Here is a 21300-nt window from a genome sequence, read left to right on the forward strand (position 1 = left end):
CAAATGATTTTTGTCACTTATTTTAACAAAATCTGAACACATACAGTACAATTGTCTTTGCCTTATATAAATCAAAGCAAACTTGAATGCTGTCCGTAGTGTAGTTGGAAAGCTGAATTCAAGTTGTGAACCCTGCAGTACCGCAGTGTAGATCGAAGGCAGTAGATGACACAGACATCGAGGAATGCTTTTTTGTCACATACCTTAACAAAAACTGAACTAAATAATGTGATTCTGGTATCAAGTGGTGAACATTTGAAGGCAAAATCGGAAGACATATAGTACAATTGTCTCTGCATTACATAAAGCAAGGCTTGATTCAATGTTGTCCGTAGTGTAGATCCAAAGCTGAATTCAAGTTGTGAACCCTGCTATCCTCAGTGTAGATTGAAGGCAGTAGTCAGCACAGTTATAAACAAATGCTTTTTGTGAGATCCTTTTACCAAATCGGAAGACATATAGATCAATTGTCTCTGTATTACATAAAGCAAGGCTTGATTCAGTGTTGTCCCTAGTGTAGATCCAAAGCTGAATTCAAGTTGTGAACCCTGCTGTCCGCAGTGTAGATGGAAGGCAGTAGATGACACAGACATTGAGGAATGCTTTTTTGTGACATACTTTAACAAAATCTCTGAGAACATAGTACAATTGTCTCTGCCTTAAATAAATCGAGACTGAATTCAATGTTGTCTGTCGTGCTGATGCGCCAGTGGTATCAAGTTGCAAACTCTATTGACCGCACTGTAGTTCGAAGGCAGTAGTCAGCACAGATATCGACGAATAATTTTTATCACTTATTTTAACAAAGTCTGAGGACATAGAGTAGAATTGTCTCTGCCTTACATAAATCAAGCCTAACTTCAATGCTGTCCGTAGTGTAGATCCAAATCTGAATTCAAGTTGTGAACCCTGCTGTCCGCATTGTATAGATCAAAGGTAGTAGTTGATACAAACATACATCTGCGGTGCTGTGGCGCTGAGTTCGCAATGGGCCTGGAGGTACGTGGTCATGGCGGCAGCCACGTGGCAGGGTGAGGACCTTCACTGTGGCGGAGCCTCTTTTCTTTGCAGAAGAGAACCATGCCCAAGGTGTAGGCTAATTATTTATAGTCTTAAGCTGATGTTGCTGGACCAGCCTACTCCGCTTCTGCTATAAGGTGGGGGACTACACAGCTACATTTCCAATATATTCCCCAGTGTCTGATTTACATTAACTGCAAGAGCCTGTGCTTGCTCGCATTGCCGGATCGTTTGTTAATCCGCTGCTGTGACCCATTGTTTGTTTGCTCCGCTCCTCAGCTGCCTCGCTGACCACCGCGTAATTATTTCATCAATTTCCCCCAACCCGGTCGGCGCTTCCGCCCCAGCCACCATTACTGTTCTTGTTGTGCCCGAGGCCCGCCCCCTCCACCATGCACCCGCCTCCCAGCTGCTCCTCCCTCGCCCCTCCCCCCTCACCACCCATTTATGACAAAGGTGTCTTTGCGCAGCATTCACGCGCAGCGGTCGCGCCCCAGTCGTGCCGAAGGTGCGCCAAATGTAAGCCCGTCTACGCCCGTCCACGCCTGGACCGCGCCCAGCGCCTGTCCCCCTGGTCCCCGCCGCACCCAACCCTCTAGAATCACATATGATGCCACTACTCTCCTCGCCCTCAACCCCGGACGTTCACCACTATGCTGCAAAGCTACTCCAGGACGTACTCACGGCCCATTTGCCTGCCTCTCCTGCAAGTTCAACTGCTTCAGGACCCTCACCAAATCCACGTCCCCCAAACACAGCTCCGACTCATCTCCACTTTCAGATCCACACTGACCCCAGGACCACACTTAGAGGCACCCTCATCTACAGGCCTCCAGGTACCCGCACTCAATTCAGCGATGACATCTCGGACTTCGTCTGCCCACACGCCCTCGCCTCCGAGAACTACATTCTTCTAGGAGACCTCAACTACCACCTTGAAAACAAACACGACAGCAACACCACCACCCTTCTGGACAACCTGGCCAATCTCGAACTCAAACAACTTGTTGACACCCCCGTTAACACAGCCGGACACACGCTCAACCCTATCTTCACCTCCGGCAAGCACTTCTCCTTCGACCGCACTGCAGCTCTCCACTGGACGGATCACAGCTGTGTTCACTTCAGCTACAAAACCACCCTGACCCACAACCGTCCACAACCTATTCCTCGGAGAAACTGGAACAAAATCACCTCTGACCAACTCCTCACATCACTCAACAAAAACCCCCCCACCCTCTCAATGGACCCAAACCAAGCGGCCACCAACCCCAGGCAATGGATTACCCACAGTGCTGATGAATTAGCACCCCTGAAAAAGCACCAGATGAAATCAGCCTGCAAAAAGGCTCCCTGGTTTAATGACGAACTTAAAAAATCCAAGAAGCTATGCCGCACCCTGGAGAAGATATGGAGAAAAAACCCAACCTCCGACAACATGGCCTCCCTCAAGACAGCCACCCGCAAACACCACCAACTGATTCGATCCGCCAAGAAATCAGCATTCAAGGATCGTCTCGACAACAACACCCATAACAGCAAGGAACTCTTCAACATCGTCAAAGAATTCACCAACCCCACTGCAGCATCTAACGACATCACTCCCTCCCAAGACCTCTGCGACGCGTTATCCTCCTTCTTCTACAACAAAATTGCCGACATCCACAACAGCTTTGAGAATACTCCCAGCGATCAACCCTCCCCACCCCCCTCAGATCCTACTCCGCCAACTAACAACCTCAGCGCCTGGAACCCAATCACCACTGAAGACACCATTCGCCTCATGAACTCAATCCACTCTGGCTCGCCTACCGACCCCTGCCCCCACCACATCTTCAACAAAGCTGACTCCATCATCACACCCCATCTCCGTGATGTCATCAACTGCTCGTTCAACTCTGCCACCTTTCCAGAAAGCTGGAAACACGCCGAACTCAGCACCCTTCTGAAGAAACCCACAGCAGATCCCTCTGAACTTAAAAACTACCGACCCATATCCCTCCTCCCATTCTCGGCCAAAGTCATCGAGAAAGCTGTCAAAAGCCAGCTCGCCGCCTTCCTTGAATCCAACAACTCCCTTGATCCATCTCAATCCGGGTTTCGAACCAAACACAGCACCGAAACCGCCCTCATTGCAGCGACCGATGACATCCGAACACTCCTGGACAACGGAGAAACAGTGGCCCTCATCCTACTCGACCTATCCGCCGCTTTCGACACAGTCCGCCACAACACCCTTGTACATCACCTCAGCAACATCGGCATACAAGGAAAAGCCTTGGACTGGATCATCTCATTCCTCGCTGGGAGAACTCAAAGAGTCCGACTTCCCCCATTCTACTCAGAGGCCACCGAAGTCATCTGCGGCATACCTCAAGGATCCTCACTCAGTCCCACCCTCTTCAACGTCTACATGAGTCCTCTCACCTCCATCGCGCGTCAACGCAACCTCAACATCATCTCTTATGCTGATGACATCCAGTTAATCCTTTCCCTCACCAAAGACCCCAACACCGCCAAAACAAATCTTCACGAAGGCATGAAAGAAGTAGCCGAATGGATGAAACATAGCCGCCTAAAACTCAACTCAGACAAAACGGAGGTGCTCATTCTAGGATCTTCCCCCTCAGCTTGGGACGACTCTTGGTGGCCTTCCGCTCTGAGCACAGCACCCACACCCACAGACCATGCACGTAACCTCGGCTTCATCCTAGACTCCTCGCTCTCGATGTCCAGACAAGTCAACGCAGTCTCGTCCTCCTGCTTCAACATACTTTGCATTCTCAAAAAGATCTTCCGCTGGATCCCCCTCGAAACAAGAAAGACTGTCACCCACGCACTGGTCACGAGTCGACTGGATTATGGTAACACACTATACGCCGGAATCGCAGCAAAATTACAGAAAAAACTCCAGCGCATCCAAAACGCGTCAGCGAGACTCATATTAGACATCCCTCGCCAAGATCACATCACCGGATATCTAAAAGACCTCCACTGGCTTCCCGTCAACAAAAGAATTACTTTTCGCCTTCTCACCCACGCACACAAAGCCCTCTACAATCTAGGACCCAAATGCCTCAACACTCGACTGTCCTTCTACAAACCCACCCGCCAACTAAGATCGTCCAATCAAGCCCTTGCTGCAGTCCCGCGCATCCGAAAATCCACCATGGGTGGCAGATCCTTCTCCTTCCTGGCTGCCAAGACCTGGAACTCACTCCCCACTCACCTCCGCCTTACTCAGAACCACATCTCCTTCAGAAAAGAACTTAAAACCTGGCTATTCGACAAATAATGAACCCCTTCCCCTAGCGCCTTGAGGCCCTCTGGGTGAGTAGTGCGCTATACAAATTCCCGAACTTGAACTAGATAATATGGTTGCGTCCACTATGCAGTACACTACACGTATCAATAGTATATCTACACACGGAAAACGTTTTGGTTTGTGTAGTGAGTAGTGTATAGCATATCACCAGTAGTGTTAGCATTGTGTACATTATTTTTGATGTGCACGTTCCTTCTCTTATACATAGTTGGTTGACACATCTCTGAACATTGGGCTAGTGGGCTGTTGAGGGGATATATTAATTTGGGAAGCTCCGTTGTCCTGTTTTGCGCTGCCTCTGAGGTAGTAGAGGGGGAGGGTTCAGGAGGGGTGGTTGTACTGGTGGTGGCGCTGGGTGTTGTGAATTCTTTTGGGTGTCGAAAGTATATAATTAGTACCTCTAGCACAATTTCTCTTGGAGTTGGATGCAATTCACGTAGTGCATAGTCGACGTCCTTACAATAGTTAAATGTTGACGTTAATTTGGTAGTGGTAAGTGGAACTATTGCCTGTTTTTTTAGGTAGCATTACAGATTTGGCATCTTGTTCAAAATATAATTAGGACTTGTCATTTAAAAAACCTTTGAAATTCACTGAAAGAAACATAGGTTTCAGGCAGGTTATCATTAGGAATTATAATTTAAAAAACCTTTGAAATTCACTGAAAAAAATAGTTTTCGAGCAGGTTATAGTCAGGAATTATCCTTTAAAAATACCTGAGAAATTAATTGAAAAAACAATAGGTTTCAGGGGTGTTATAGTTAGCTGAACATTTCACTCGTACAAAACCATTGAAATTCCCCCTTTATAGTCCACTGGTGATGATGTCACATATTACATCATTCATGACATGGTCAGTGACATCACTGATGGGATCACTGATGACATCTCAAATGTCATCACTGATGACATCATCCAGTAAATGTGGTTTGGTTTGGTTTTTAAATATGTATTATATATTTTACAATCTGCATTGAAGAATCAGTGGATATATAAATATTTGGATTGAGGATTTAGTAGCAGTGTGATTGACTGTTTACTTGACTAATTTATAGTGTTTCACTAAATATATTGGATAGTAACTAAACTGTGTGAATATCTATATTACTTTGTCAGTTGTTGTGACAACTGCTGCACCAGTTGCTTACTAGCTACGTGAACGTCAATATTAGTTATTGATTAGTTAACTGACTATTTGTATGGGAGAGTGAATGTGTGTGTGCTTGGGTGGGGGATCTGTGACTGTCCAAAGATATGTGAATAGTTCATTCAGTAGGTATATGACGTTAAGACTACGTGTTATAATAGTTGTTTGGGTGAGTGAATATCTTTATTGGTGTGGTGATAACCAAATATATTTCTCAATGGTACATGTCCAAAAGTAGAAAAAATAAAAAGCAGTGTATGTGGCAATTGTTGTATATAAATAAGTATTCATAGAACTCATTGATTGCATGAGTGACTATATAGATAACTGTATACTTGTAATAGTGATTTCATAACATACTAAGTATGAGTTAGTATCTATATGAATAAAATAAGTGCTATTTGTATAAGTGTGTAGCTGAGTAAATGCACATCTGATACATTGTTTGCAAAAGTGAGTAGGATGACTGCATAAGTGAATAGGATGTGTGCTGGTGTGTAATGACAATATGGAAAGGGGCGACCACTCGGTCCCCCCGCACGTATGGCGGAGTGCCTCGATCCCCCCGGGAAGCCATTTTTGGGCGGGAGGCGCGTCTCGGCTGGTATGCCCGAAGCGGCGTAGCCGGGGCGCGCTTTTTCCCGCCCTAGAGTGGGCTGGCCTAGACACCGACGTAGCCAGCCCCGCCCCCGGGGCGGGCAGGGGCGGGTTTACGCCCGCCCTGAAGACGGATAAAAAGAGACGCAAGACCAGAAGACGTCCTCTTGTTCTTGTGCTCCGAAGCTGCACCTCCTCGCTACACGTGAGCTCGGGACAGAACGAAGAGCCAATTTTGAGCGTTTTGATCTTTTTCTTTGTCTTCTAGGTACTTCGTCGGAGAGATGCCCAAGAAAGGAGCAAAGAGAATGACGACTGAGCAGATGGTTCGGGCCCTTTGTAAGGATATGTCCGACATAAAGAAGCGGCTGGCGGAGCGAGACGGGGAGGAGGGATCGGGCCAACCACCGGCTGGAGGGAGACCTAAGAGGCCGAGAAGGGTTCCAGCCGGGGGCGATGTCCCGGCTCCCTCTGCCCCGCTCGAGGTGCCGACCCCGCTACCGATGGAGGGGAATCCAATCCCCGTTGTCATCACCCCGACAACCAACGAGGATATGCCCCCCGAGCTGGCAGCACAGCTAGCAGCATGGTTGGGCGATAGTACTGGGGGCGCCACGACTGCCGAGGCACAGGCGCTGATAAGCAAGCTGCGTAAGGAGAAAGGAGCAGCCAAGGTGACCGCACCGGTAGCAGTGATAGAAAAGCCACAAGTGGCAGAAACAGCATCCGGTTCAGGTAAGCGGCCATTGCCGATCGCAAGGGACGAGTCAGCACCCTCTCGTAGAGAAAGATTGGGGCAGCATGTTCCTTTAGCAATAAAAGAAAAGATTTGGGCGGGGGAATACGTGAATATATTCTCCCTGCTTGTCGATCATTATGAGGTAGAGCATGTCAAGAGTCAGAAGGACTTAATGCATCCAAGTGTTTGGCGCGCAAAAACGGCCGCCTTTAAGGTAAATGAGAACATTGGCAACTGGGGCAATGCATGGGGTATTTTTACATCGATCTTAGGGGAACGTAGGCCCGAGTTGCTTCCCGAATTTCCCATTTATCAATCACGAATTATGGGTTACTCGACAGCGTATCAAGGTAACCATTGGTTCTGTTATGACAATCTGTTCAGGAAAGAAAAGGAGCATAACAAGAGTTTGACTTGGGATTGTTACGATTCTGTGACATGGGATAAAATGAAGGAATTTGGAATGTTAAAAATGCCATTGGTTGGGAGCAATGTTGTTGATTACTCCCGCCAAAATGTGGGGACGCCCTTTCGAGCAAGTACGAGCACCGACGATTATTCGAGACCCGCAGGCAGTACAGGGAAAAAGGGTTTCTGTTTTAATTTCAACAAAGGGAAATGTACCAGGCCTCCGGGAACTTGTAAATTCAAACACGAATGTAGTACTTGTGGGTCATCCCATCCTGAGTCATCGTGCAGAGCCAGAACGAGTGAGAATGGGGGGAAGGGTGGCGCCAAACAGGTCTAAGATAGTCCGAGGGGCGCCTCTACCAACCCCGATTGATACCTTGGCAATGATTCCCTGGCTCAGCGAATACCCGGATCGTACTTCTGCCGGGGTGCTGCGGAACGGTTTTACACATGGTTTCCGCATCCCGGTGGGGGACTTTCAGGGTGTAGGGACGTGCAAAAACCAACTGTCCGTTTTACAACATACATCTGTAGTGCATGAGAAAATTCAGAAAGAGGTTAGCCGGGGACGGGTCGCCGGCCCGTTTAGTGTACCCCCGGTACCGGATTTTGTCTGTTCTCCGTTAGGGGTAGTCCCCAAGAAGGACCCAGGTGAGTTTCGTTTGATCCATAATTTGTCTGCTCCGCATGGTCTTTCGGTGAACGATGCAATCGATCCGGAAGTTTGTTCGGTGCGATACGCATCGTTTGATGAGGCAGTAGCCATCTTGAATCGCCTGGGGCCCGGGGCGTTGATGGCGAAATCAGATATCGAGTCAGCGTTCCGGTTGCTCCCGGTACACCCAGACGACCAGCGTCTTCTGGGATTCGGGTTTCAGGGGTCATTTTACATGGATAGGTGTATGCCAATGGGATGCTCTATATCATGTGCTTATTTTGAAAAATTCAGTACTTTCCTGCAATGGGTGGTCACTAAGAAAACGGGTTTCCGCAATGTAATGCACTACCTTGACGACTTTCTGTTCCTTGGTCCCGCCGGACATTCCGAATGTGCCCAGGCCTTAGCTGAATTCTGTGTGTTGATGGGTCATTTTGGCGTGCCATTGGCACCGGGTAAAACTATGGGGCCCACGACTTGCCTCGAGTTTTTGGGGATCGAGTTGGACTCAAGGGAGGGGTGTTTCCGTTTACCAGCTATCAAAGTGTTGAAATTCAGGACAGCCCTCCAAGTATGTTTAAATGCATCTAAGGTTACACTGCATCAGTTACAACAATTGGTGGGAAAGTTGAACTTTGCCTTGAGAGTGATCCCAATGGCCCGCCCCTTTTCCCGCTCAATTGCCCAAGCGATGGTTGGCCTAAAGGAGGGTCATCATCGTACGAGGTTATCGGCCGAGGTCCGCCAGGACATGCGAATTTGGTTAGCATTTTTGGCGGACTTCAATGGTCGAGTCGTCTGGAACAAGCCAGCCGTGTCCTCCGAAGAGCTTGGGCTATGGACAGATTCAGCAGGAAGCATAGGCTTTGGCGCCATTTTCGGCACAAAGTGGTCTGCACAAAAGTGGCCCCCGTGGTGGCACAAGAAGGGGCTGACGAGTAATATTGCTTTCCTTGAACTATTTCCCATTCTGGTGGCCCTGAGAACCTGGCCTGAAGGGTTCAGAGATCATTCTGTCGTGTTCTGGTCCGACAATATGACCGTTGTAGAATGCATCAATAGTCAGGCAGCCCGTTGTAAATTGATTTTGAGGCTGCTCAAAGAAATTGTCTTACTGTGTATGCAACTGAACGTGGTTTTCAGAGCAAAACATGTCCCGGGGGTGATGAATCAGGCTGCTGATGCACTGTCTCGTTTTCACATGCAGGCTTTCTCGGGTTTCCTTCCTTCAGCGGACCCAGAGCCGGCACCCTTCCCCGAAGCTCTCTGGTCTCTCGGTGCCCCGAACTTCGTCACCTCGTGGGAGAGAGTCTAGCACCCAGGACAAGGAAGGCATATGAAGGGGCGTTTCAGGCCTATTTAGCCTTTTTGGGGGCTGAGAGAGGGGGACTTTGGGGTCAGGAAGAGTGGGTAGTACATTTTCTGATGTCCTTACGTAGGGCTGGGAAATCGGTGGCTACGGCCCAAAGGCATCGTGCCGCCATTTCCTTTGTTGCCAGGGCCCACGGGATCCAGGACCCGACAGCGTCTTTTTCAGTACAAAAGGCGCTGCGTGGGTGGCAACGCCTAGAGGGTCGCAGAGTAGACGTAAGACGACCGATAGGTCTGGATAGGTTGTCCCAGTTACTGGCCACACTCCCTAACACATGTTCATCTCCTTTCGAGACCTGTTTGTTCCGGACTGCATTTACGCTGGCATTTCACGGGGCTATGAGAATAAGTGAGCTGGTTGCAAGGAACAAACAGGATGTGGCGGGGGGCTTGTGCAGGGAGCATGTTCAGATCAGGGGCGATGCGATGATTGTCTCCTTTTCTCAGGTCCAAGACCGACCAAGATGGGAGGGGGGACTGCACGATCATTCGCAGGACCCCCGGGTCCTCCATGTGTCCGGTACAGTGTTTAGAGGATTACCTAGCACGGAGGGTGGCATCATGGGGGGGGACATTGTTAAGGCATGCAGACGCCACCCCACTGACGAGGTTTCAGTTTCAGCGGGTGCTTGCAATGGCCATTGCCGCAGCGGGCTTGGACCCGGGCGAATTTGGGACCCATTCCTTTCGAATAGGGGCTGCCACTGAAGCTACAGCCAGGGGTCTTAATGTAGAACAAGTGAAACGAGTGGGGCGTTGGTCCTCCAATTGTTATAAGAGGTATGTGCGATTACACATGTTGCGAAGCTGTAATCATGTACTCACGCTTCTTGTCTTTTGTTTGTTTTCAGTCGCGCAAGCCTACGAGGCAGGGCGGACTGTGCAGTCGACCCAACACCAGGCCAGCGGTCGCACATCACCGGCTGTGAGAAAGGAGGTGTGGGTCGTGGGCCACTCATACGTGAGACGGGCCGCAGACGTATTCAAAGCAGGTGACATGATTCACGTACCTGGGGAATACGGGTACAGAGTGTCCTTCTACGGAAGGGGCGGTCTCTGTATTGACCAGTTTCAAGCATTCTTTGAGGGTTTGTTAGAGCGGATGAGGTCACCGCCGTCCTTAGTCATAGTACATTTGGGGGGCAATGATTTGGTCACCACCGGTAGACGACTTCTCCTGGAGGCTATGCTTTCCACGGTAAGTTGGTTAGCGAGGAGAGTTCCGGGGTGCATAATTGCATGGTCTCATATGATCCCACGAAAAGTGTGGCGGGGGGCTATCTCGACCCCTGCTTTGAACCATTCTGTTAGGAAGCTGAATAATAAAGTGAGTAGGTTGTTCCGTTCCAAGACATTGCATTCGATCTCGCATAGTTGTATTAATGATGACAGTATGTATTTGAGGGATGGTGTGCATTTGTCGAGGGTGGGGAATGAGTTACTCATAGGAGACTTCTTAGCTTGGTTAAAATCGTTAAAGCATGACCTTTAGGTAGGAGTTTTGTGGGGGGTCCGGATAGCCGGTCAACTATCCGGACCTGTGGCGGTAAGGTCATGATCGGTGAGCACTAATTGGTAGATCCCTATGAGTGGGCGTCACCCAACACGGATGGGAGCGCTCGGGAGAGGTGGCCATTGGCCCCTCAATGGGGAGGCGGTCCCGTCTAAGGGCGGGTCGCCGGAAGTAAAGGAAAGGCGGTCAAGGCCCCTTCCTTTGTAGGAGGGGTTACAGCCCCCTCCTGGGGAATTTCCCGGGGCCAGTGTCATCTGCGACGGCAGATGCGGTAAGTTGTGTGGGGTGGGGGGAGGTCCACGATACCTTCTAGATACCACACACAAGTCTTCGAACGACCTTTAAATGGCGTCGAGTCTTAAGTGCCCCCGTCAAGTCAAGGGAAATTGTTAGTAGTTGCACTTGAGGTAAGCCTCTGTGCTGTCGCCCCTCCCAAGTGGGAGGGGTAAGTCTGGTTAGGGATCTTGACACCGGTTATGACCTTGCCGTTGGCCCTTAAACGTTAGGATGTACAATTTCAGTGTTATAGAGAATGTTTTGTAGGATGCTAGTTCGGCTAGGAGAACCTCTGTATTAGAGAATATGTTAAGGTTAGCCAAACATCGCAATGTGATAATGAAATTGTACATAACATGAAACGTTTAATGTTTAATTTTTGTTTTAATAAATACGGCCGCGGGAGGGTCACTCCCTCCCACATCCAAAAACTTTCAAGAACTGTTTCCGGTTTCCCTCCTTTTTGGGATCGTGTTGAGAGGGGGTGGCGGGTATCTCAGCCATATGGAAAGGGGCGACCACTCGGTCCCCCCGCACGTATGGCGGAGTGCCTCGATCCCCCCGGGAAGCCATTTTTGGGCGGGAGGCGCGTCTCGGCTGGTATGCCCGAAGCGGCGTAGCCGGGGCGCGCTTTTTCCCGCCCTAGAGTGGGCTGGCCTAGACACCGACGTAGCCAGCCCCGCCCCCGGGGCGGGCAGGGGCGGGTTTACGCCCGCCCTGAAGACGGATAAAAAGAGACGCAAGACCAGAAGACGTCCTCTTGTTCTTGTGCTCCGAAGCTGCACCTCCTCGCTACACGTGAGCTCGGGACAGAACGAAGAGCCAATTTTGACCCACCCACCAGCCCCTGAGGACAGCAAGTTGTTGTGCAATAAAGTGAATTTTATAAGTATGTTTTTCTGTTTTGTTTACAGGCTGTGAAAGTATCAGTTTGTTGTTGATCATAATAAAGTATGGTGAATATCGTGTAGTTTGTTACAATAAAAATGATTTGATATAGTGTTGCATTTTAAGCATGCTCTTTCGGTCGTAGCGACCAATGTTTTCATAGATTTGAGTAAGAATTGTCGTATTTATTTTTGGTAGGCGGTAAGGTCATGATCGGTGAGCACTAATTGGTAGATCCCTATGAGTGGGCGTCACCCAACACGGATGGGAGCGCTCGGGAGAGGTGGCCATTGGCCCCTCAATGGGGAGGCGGTCCCGTCTAAGGGCGGGTCGCCGGAAGTAAAGGAAAGGCGGTCAAGGCCCCTTCCTTTGTAGGAGGGGTTACAGCCCCCTCCTGGGGAATTTCCCGGGGCCAGTGTCATCTGCGACGGCAGATGCGGTAAGTTGTGTGGGGTGGGGGGAGGTCCACGATACCTTCTAGATACCACACACAAGTCTTCGAACGACCTTTAAATGGCGTCGAGTCTTAAGTGCCCCCGTCAAGTCAAGGGAAATTGTTAGTAGTTGCACTTGAGGTAAGCCTCTGTGCTGTCGCCCCTCCCAAGTGGGAGGGGTAAGTCTGGTTAGGGATCTTGACACCGGTTATGACCTTGCCGTTGGCCCTTAAACGTTAGGATGTACAATTTCAGTGTTATAGAGAATGTTTTGTAGGATGCTAGTTCGGCTAGGAGAACCTCTGTATTAGAGAATATGTTAAGGTTAGCCAAACATCGCAATGTGATAATGAAATTGTACATAACATGAAACGTTTAATGTTTAATTTTTGTTTTAATAAATACGGCCGCGGGAGGGTCACTCCCTCCCACATCCAAAAACTTTCAAGAACTGTTTCCGGTTTCCCTCCTTTTTGGGATCGTGTTGAGAGGGGGTGGCGGGTATCTCAGCCATATAGGTGTATAAGTATATTTGATAGTGTTCTATTGATCATTGACACCCTGTATGAGTAAACCTATAGTTAATTGAGTTATAGTTAGCTCAACTAACTATAACAGGTGAATTTCTCTGGTTTTATATGAGTCAAATGTCCAACTAACTATAACATCCCTGAATCCTATGTTTTTTTCAGTGAATTTCTAAAGTTTTTCAAATGTACATTTTTACTATAACGTCTGTAAAACATATGTTTTTTTCAGTGAATTTCAAAGGTTTTTTAAATACAGAACTACTATTGTGTATTTGTCATTAAGACTGTTTATTATAACTTTTCAACTACATAAAATAAACTGCAAAACTGCTATGTAATGTAATACATTTCACAAATTACAATGATTTTTTAAATAATGCAAAATAATTTAACATTCAGATGACAATTGCTCTCCCTTTTTTTTCTGTCATCGGCTTCTACTTCACTTCACAATTCACAGTGATGTCAGCGTAATTTCATCATAAACAGCAGGGAAAAAAACTATCAACTAGATTGTTAAAAAAAAAACTAATTCTCCCCAATATAATACATGATCAACACAAATAACACATCCAATACTATTTCCAATCTTCAAATCTTACCTTTACTTTGTAGTTTCTGTGCACTTTTTCCCAATACGCCAACTAATGTATCAAGAAATTTCTCTTTGAAAGCATCCAGTATGAATTCCTTGAAGTATCTTTACACCTTTCCACAAAGCCGAATAGTGTATCTAAAATCTTTGTTTCAGAAATATCAAGTATGAGTTGAGTAATTCATAAGGCAATCTCTGTTTTATTTTCAAGTGTGTATTGTAGGAGTGACTCCAAACATTATTACACTTCAAATAAATAGTGGAATGTCCACTTGTAGTAGTGCTTCCAGCATGGAAAACAATAGCAACTAATGCAAAAGTTCTTCCAGAAATTGTCCCACGCCTGAACGTATCCTCAGGATCGAAACGATGCTCAATGGGGTCCACCTCTCAACAGCCCCAAGTCTGGATACAAGTATACACAGACTAAAGGGTGGTTAGGCGGGGGAAGGAAAGGATGGGGACAGCAGGAAGGGAGACCTGTAACAAGACACAAAAGAGAATAGAAATTACTACTTGATCTACGACTCCCCTCTGTCTTAGCTACTGTGGTCACCCATACTTTCACTAACCTGTAAAGAAAAATATGCAGTCCAAACATGCAGCTGTGTTGAGCTTGTATCTCTAAATTTCATACACTATTCTGTAAAACAGAAAGAGGTTTATCAAATCAGATTTTTCATTCGGAATGCTAAACATTATACCATGGTCTTAAGAGTCTACCTGCATTCAAGAGATATTCACTGTGGCTCAATCACACACACGATCTGGACACCCCTGTAGTTGAAAATAACAAAAGCAACAGAGCAATAAATGTACAGCTGCTCTGAAGGTCAAAATGTATACTATGCACACAAGGAAGAAACTTCCGATAATCAGCAAATTCCAACTGTAGAAAGTTCAATTAATATCCAGAAAAACGAGAAGAGTTACGTCACTCTCCCCGTAGGATTCCCTATTGTCATTGCGTAAATCACCAGTAGATAGATATAGTTAGGACCTAGTTTCCATACGAAATCCACAAATTTCCATTGGGAATAACTTTGGCGGCCGTTGACAAATCGTCGCAAATTTCTCAAAGAAGATGGCCTGTTCCGCTTCGCTCCGTCCCTGAAAGCACGTTTGATCTGCTGCTGCCTACGGAATAATAAAAGGTGAAAGAAATACGTCGTGTGTGGCACTTCAATTTGTGAGCAACCTTCGTTTGAAATATAATCCCCCCTCAGGTCACGAAGATGCCCTACTGAAAACGGTGCAGGCTGGGTGTTTGTTGACTGTTTTAACACCCTGAGGACGACGTGAACCTATTCTGTGAGGCGCAAATAAGCAACAGAACGGCGTGACCCTGTATCAGCAACCCAATGGTAATTTATTTGGGGAAGATTGAAGGTGGCTGCAACAACTATGGATTTAATTTGTGCCTAAACACTACAAGAACCAAGATGCAATGGGTGAACACGCCCCTGAGGGCGGGACTATGAATTTAAATATGACCAAATTACATGCAGCTGTTCGATCTCCTGTGGACTGCCAGTGAACAAGGGAAAAAGATTTCCAGAAACGCGTTTGGCATGAGGCTTAAGAACTTTGCTGAGAATAGCACGTTTACTTTGCTGCTGCCTACGGAATAATAAAAGGTGAAAGAAATACGTTGGGTGTGGCACTTCAATTTGTGAGCAACCTTCGTTTGGAATATAATGACCCGCTCAGGTCACGAAGATGCCCTACTGCAGATGGTGCGGGCCGGGTGTTTGTTGACTGTTTTAACACCCTGAGGACGACGTGAACCTATTCTGTGAGGCGCAAATAAGCAACAGAACGGCGTGCCCTGTATCAGCAACCCGATGGTAATTTATTTGAGGAAGATTGAAGGTGGCTGCAAAGACTATGGATTTCCTTTGGGCCTAAACACTACAAGAACCAAGATGCAATAGGTGAACACGCCCCTGAGGGCGGGACTATGAATTTAAATACGACCAAATTACACGCAGCTGTTTGATCTCCTGTGGCCTGCCAGCGAACAAGGGAAAAAGATTTCCAGAAACATGTTTGGCATGAGGCTTAAGAACTTTGCTGAGAATAGCACATTTGCTCTGCTGCTGCCTACGGAATAATAAAAGGTGAAATAAATACGTCTTGTGTGGCACTTCAATTTGTGAGCAACCTTCATTTGGAATATAATGACCCGCTCAGGTCACGAAGATGCCCTACTGCAGACGGTGCGGGCCGGGTATTTGTTGACCGTTTTAACACCTTGAGGACAATGTGGACCTATTCTGTGAGGCGCAAATAAGCAACAGAAAGGTGTGACCCTGTATCATCAACCCGATGCTAATTTATTTGGGGAAGATTGAAGGTGGCTGCAACCACTATGGATTTCATTTGCGCCTAAACACTACAAGAACCAAGGTGCAATGGGTGAACACGCCCCTGAGGGCGGGACTATGAATTTAAATACGACCAAATTACACGCAGCTGTTCGATCACATGTGGCCTGCCAGTGAACAAGGGAAAAAGATTTCCAGAAATGCGTTTGGCATGAGGCTGAAGAACTTTGCTGAGAATAGCACGTTTGCTCTGCTGCTGCCTACGGAATAATAAAAGGTGAAAGAAATACGTCGTGTGTGGCACTTCAATTTGTGAGCAACCTTAGTTTGGAATATATATCTATATTGCCAATAAACGAATTCTGAACACGGACCCTGGAGTGCGAGTCGTTTGTGTTTTCCTGTGGTTTCACTGTGCGGGAACCCTTTCTGGTATATATATATATATATATTCACTGAAAAAACCATAGGTTATAGACCATATATAGTTAGGAATTAGCATTTACAAAACCTTATTTTACTCACACAAAACCATTGAAATTCCATATATAGTTAGTTGCACTAACTATATATCGCGCACCCGCAATCCACTGCTGATGATGTCACATATTACATCATTCATGACATGGTCAGTGACATCACTGATGACATCACTGATGACATCTCAAATGACATCACTGATGACATCACTGATGACATCTCATTTGACATTACTGATCACATCACTGATGGTATCATTCATGTGATAATACGATGAACCTCTTCAGACTCTAATATAACCTTAGATACAATCAGTGTAAACAGACACTCACCGACTGTCACTCATCCATGGAGTTACTCACACACTTAGTCAGTCATGCAAAGAATCAATCACACCTCCATTTCCTCAACTATACAGTTATACAAACTTTACTTATTCAAACATATACTAACACATATTTACTCTCTTATACAATCCCTGATACAAGTTCACAATGATCCATACAGCCACTCACACATTCACTGGCTCTTATGCACAGTTATTTATATATGTCAACTCTCACATGTACTGTGTTTTACATATGTACTTACTTTGACATGTAGCACTGAGATATCCATTCACTCACCAATACACTCATGCGCACAGTCAACCGCCCATACAGCTGTTTCCACATGCACTTTTGAAACCATACATCTAGTGAATCAACTGCTCACACATCTATGCACAGAGTCATACACCTCCCAGCCACCCACACACACACTCAGTCTCCCATACAAATACTTGGGAAACCAATCAATAACCCATATAGTTACTCATATAGCTACTTATCAACACATGAAACAGTTTACAGAACAACAGACATAATGATGCACAAATTAAGACAGTTTAGTCACTAACCCATGCACTCAGTGAGACACATTTAATCACTCACTCATGCAGTCAGTCATGCACCTACTAAATCCTTCATCCAGACACTTATACATCCACTCATTCTTCAATATGTAAGACATATTTTAACTTTACAGAAACATACAGTCACTGAATGTTGTCATCAGTGATGTCATCAGTGATGTCATTTGAGATGTCATCAGTGATGTCATCAGTGATGTCACTGACCATGTCATGAATGATGTAATATGTGACATCATCAGCAGTGGATTGCGGGTGCGCGATATATAGTTAGTGCAACTAACTATATATGGAATTTCCATGGTTTTGTGTGAGTAAAATAAGGATTTGTAAATGCTAATTCCTAACTATATATGGTCTATAACCTATGGTTTTTTCAGTGAATTTTCAAGGTTTTGTAAATGCTAATTCCTAACTATATATGGTCTATAACCTATGGTTTTTTCAGTGAATTTTCAAGGTTCTGTAAATGCTAATTCCTAACTATATATGGTCTATAACCTATGGTTTTTTCAGTGAATATATATATATACATACATATATAAACATATATCATCTGTATATCTATATAAATACAAACATAAATGCATGCATACATATACTTATATGCATACAGATGCATGTTATTTACATGAAAGTTGAAAAAAACACTAATAAAAGCAAAGCTAAAAAGCCACCTCATTACAAACAGAATGGCTTTAACTTAAACGAGGGCGAAATCTATTGCATTTTCAATGCTTGTTTACTTTGGTTCCATCAAGAAGGCATTCAGATGTGTCACACATTTGCCATAAATTCTGAATGTTAGCACTCTAGTTGCACATTGGATCACTGTAGTAAAGCTACTGCTCACCAGGGACGTCTGCTGCTGGTATTCAAAGTGCATGTTTCAGTCTGCATGTCAGAATTTTTTTAATGAAATAGAAGAGGATTTGAGAAGTCACTCAAAATGATCCCTAATTTTTCTTTCTGAAGCACTAATCATACTTTCTATGGCAAAATTAACCCCCTCATGCTGTTCCTTTTTAAATTGAGTGTTTTCAGACTTACCACTTCATTCCAATCAAGATTGCTTCTGGTGTGCCATACTTTTGTCATAAGTAAGACTGTTAGCTCTCTAGTTGTTCTTTAGAACACTCTGGGACATTCTGTCATTGGGCTATACTTGGGGTACATCTGGGTGATATTTGGGCTACATTTAGGCTCTTTTGTCTCTGGTGGCCATCTTGGGAGACTGTATGTCAGAATTTTTTAATGAAATTGAAGAGGGTTTGAGAAGTCACTCAAAATGTGCCCTAATTTTTCTTTCTGCAGCACTAATCATAATTCATATGGCAAAATATACCCCCTCATTTTGTTCCTTTTTAAATTAAATGTTTTAAGAGTTACCACTTTATTCCCATCACAATGGCTCCAGGTGTGCCATACCTTTGTAATAAGTAGGACTGTTAGCGCTCTAGTTGTTCTTTAGAACACTCTGGGACATTCTGTCATTGGGCTATACTTGGGCTACATCTGGGTGATATTTGGGCTACATTTGGGCTCTTTTGTCTCTGGTGGCCATTTTGGGAGACTGCATGTCAGAATGTTTTAATGAAATAGAAAAGGATTTGAGAAGTCACTCAAAATGTGCCCTAATTTTTCATTCTGCAGCACTAATCATACTTTCTATGGCAAAATATACCCCCTCATGTTGTTTCTTTTTAAATTAAATGTTTTAAGAGTTACCACTTTATTCCAATCAAGATGGCTTCAGGTGTGCCATACCTTTGTAATAAGTAGGACTGTTAGCGCTCTAGTTGTTCTTTAGAACACTCTGGGACATTCTGTCATTGGGCTATACTTGGGCTACATCTGGGTGATATTTGGGCTACATTTGGGCTCTTTTGTCTCTGGTGGCCATTTTGGGAGACTGCATGTCAAAATGTTTTAATGAAATAGAAAAGGATTTGAGAAGTCACTCAAAATGTGCCCTAATTTTTCATTCTGCAGCACTAATCATACTTTCTATGGCAAAATATACCCCCTCATGTTGTTTCTTTTTAAATTAAATGTTTTAAGAGTTACCACTTTATTCCAATCAAGATGGCTTCAGGTGTGCCATACCTTTGTAATAAGTAGGACTGTTAGCGCTCTAGTTGTTCTTTAGAACACTCTAGGAGGCTGCAGTAGAACACAAAGGAATCAACTGACAGTCTCTGTCCTTGTTGGATGTACATGTTTTACTGAGAATGTCAGACTTCATTTTCACATGACTGAGAAAGATAATGTGAATTTACAGAAAATATGCTTTCAGTTTAGCTTATAGATCCCCTTCCAAACCACTGTGGGAAAATCATGAGATATTAGTTTTCTTTCAAACAATATTCATGATATCACAGCAGAAGGTTTTTTCACATGGTAAAATCACCTTAGAACCCACCACAATTCCTAAAACGAGTATGGTACCATCAACAAATGATTTATAATGTAACTAAAGTCCTAAAACCCTCTATTAACTACAATGCTTTTTAATGAGGTGCTATCATGTATATTGGTCCCAAGATGGCTGCCAACACTTCTTGGATGAAGTGCTGACAGCCAATCAGATCAGATGTGTGGTTAGGCTCCGCCCAGATATATATCTTTGTTTGAACCTAAATTACTCAAAATCCACTGGAGCACATATATTGAGACCTAGCAAAGGCACATCGGGCTAACAGTCCCTACAATTTTGCCAAGTTTCGTGCAAATCCATTCAGCCGTTCGAGCTAAAAGTGAGGCCAACCGCCCTATGGAAATTAACATGGGAAAAACGCGTTTTGGGACCCCCCTTTTTTCACGGCCCCCCCTTGATGAAACCCCCCCAAATTGTCAGGGGCTGCTCAGAAACAAAATGTTCAATTTTCCTGAAAATTTCAGCCAATTCCGTCCACAAACGCCAAAGTTATTAGACATAGAATTTTCAAAAATCCCATAGGGAAAAAATCCTAACTATATATACCTACTGGCGACCGCCAGTAGGTAATATATATATACATATATATATATATATATATATATATATATATATATATATATATATATATATATATATATATATATATATATATCTCACGACAGTGCCCCACGACACAAGCCTGTTCCTTGAAGGGCGGTCAGTGCTTCAGCGCAGGGCTTCTGTTTAAATATTACCACGATACCTCCTTAGACCTTCAAAGAAGTGCACCGACACTTGGCAAGGTTGCATTTCATTAACATTTAATGGTGAGACAGCACGAAAGTGGCAGCAATCAATCCCAACGTTTCTGCTCTACTCGAGCCTTGATCACGGGAGGCAGTCTCTTTTTTCAAAATTGGCCCATGTGACTTCCCTTTACATCTGATTTGCATGGGCCGTATTTTTCATGAAGAGCGCGCAAAGGAAAACTTTTCAATTTGATAAAGGTGTAACAGCGCTGTCCTTTCATATTTCATGTTTGTAGAAGACAAATTGCGCAAACACTTCTTGTTAATATATTATTCCTTTGCGCTCGAGCCAAGTTTGCCAGCTCACAAGTTCGTTATTTCAGTTTCACTCACTGTTATGAAATGCTCCTTAAACCAGCAGTCCGGAAAAGTTTTCCTCTGCTCCCAACTCGCCGCACACTGCAAAGGCTGGGGGCAATCAGGTCAGGCTTCAACCATTAATTTCTCACGACAGTGCCCCACGACACAAGCCTGTTCCTTGAAGGGCGGTCAGTGCTTCAGCGCAGGGCTTCTGTTTAAATATTACCACGATACCTCCTTAGACCTTCAAAGAAGTGCACCGACACTTGGCAAGGTTGCATTTCATTAACATTTAATGGTGAGACAGCACGAAAGTGGCAGCAATCAATCCCAACGTTTCTGCTCTACTCGAGCCTTGATCACGGGAGGCAGTCTCTTTTTTCAAAATTGGCCCATGTGACTTCCCTTTACATCTGATTTGCATGGGCCGTATTTTTCATGAAGAGCGCGCAAAGGAAAACTTTTCAATTTGATAAAGGTGTAACAGCGCTGTCCTTTCATATTTCGTGTTTGTAGAAGACAAATTGCGCAAACACTTCTTGTTAATATAT

Source organism: Lissotriton vulgaris, chromosome 2_1 (assembly GCF_964263255.1).
Source record: "Lissotriton vulgaris chromosome 2_1, aLisVul1.2, whole genome shotgun sequence".
In the NCBI taxonomy this organism is placed as follows: domain Eukaryota; kingdom Metazoa; phylum Chordata; class Amphibia; order Caudata; family Salamandridae; genus Lissotriton; species Lissotriton vulgaris.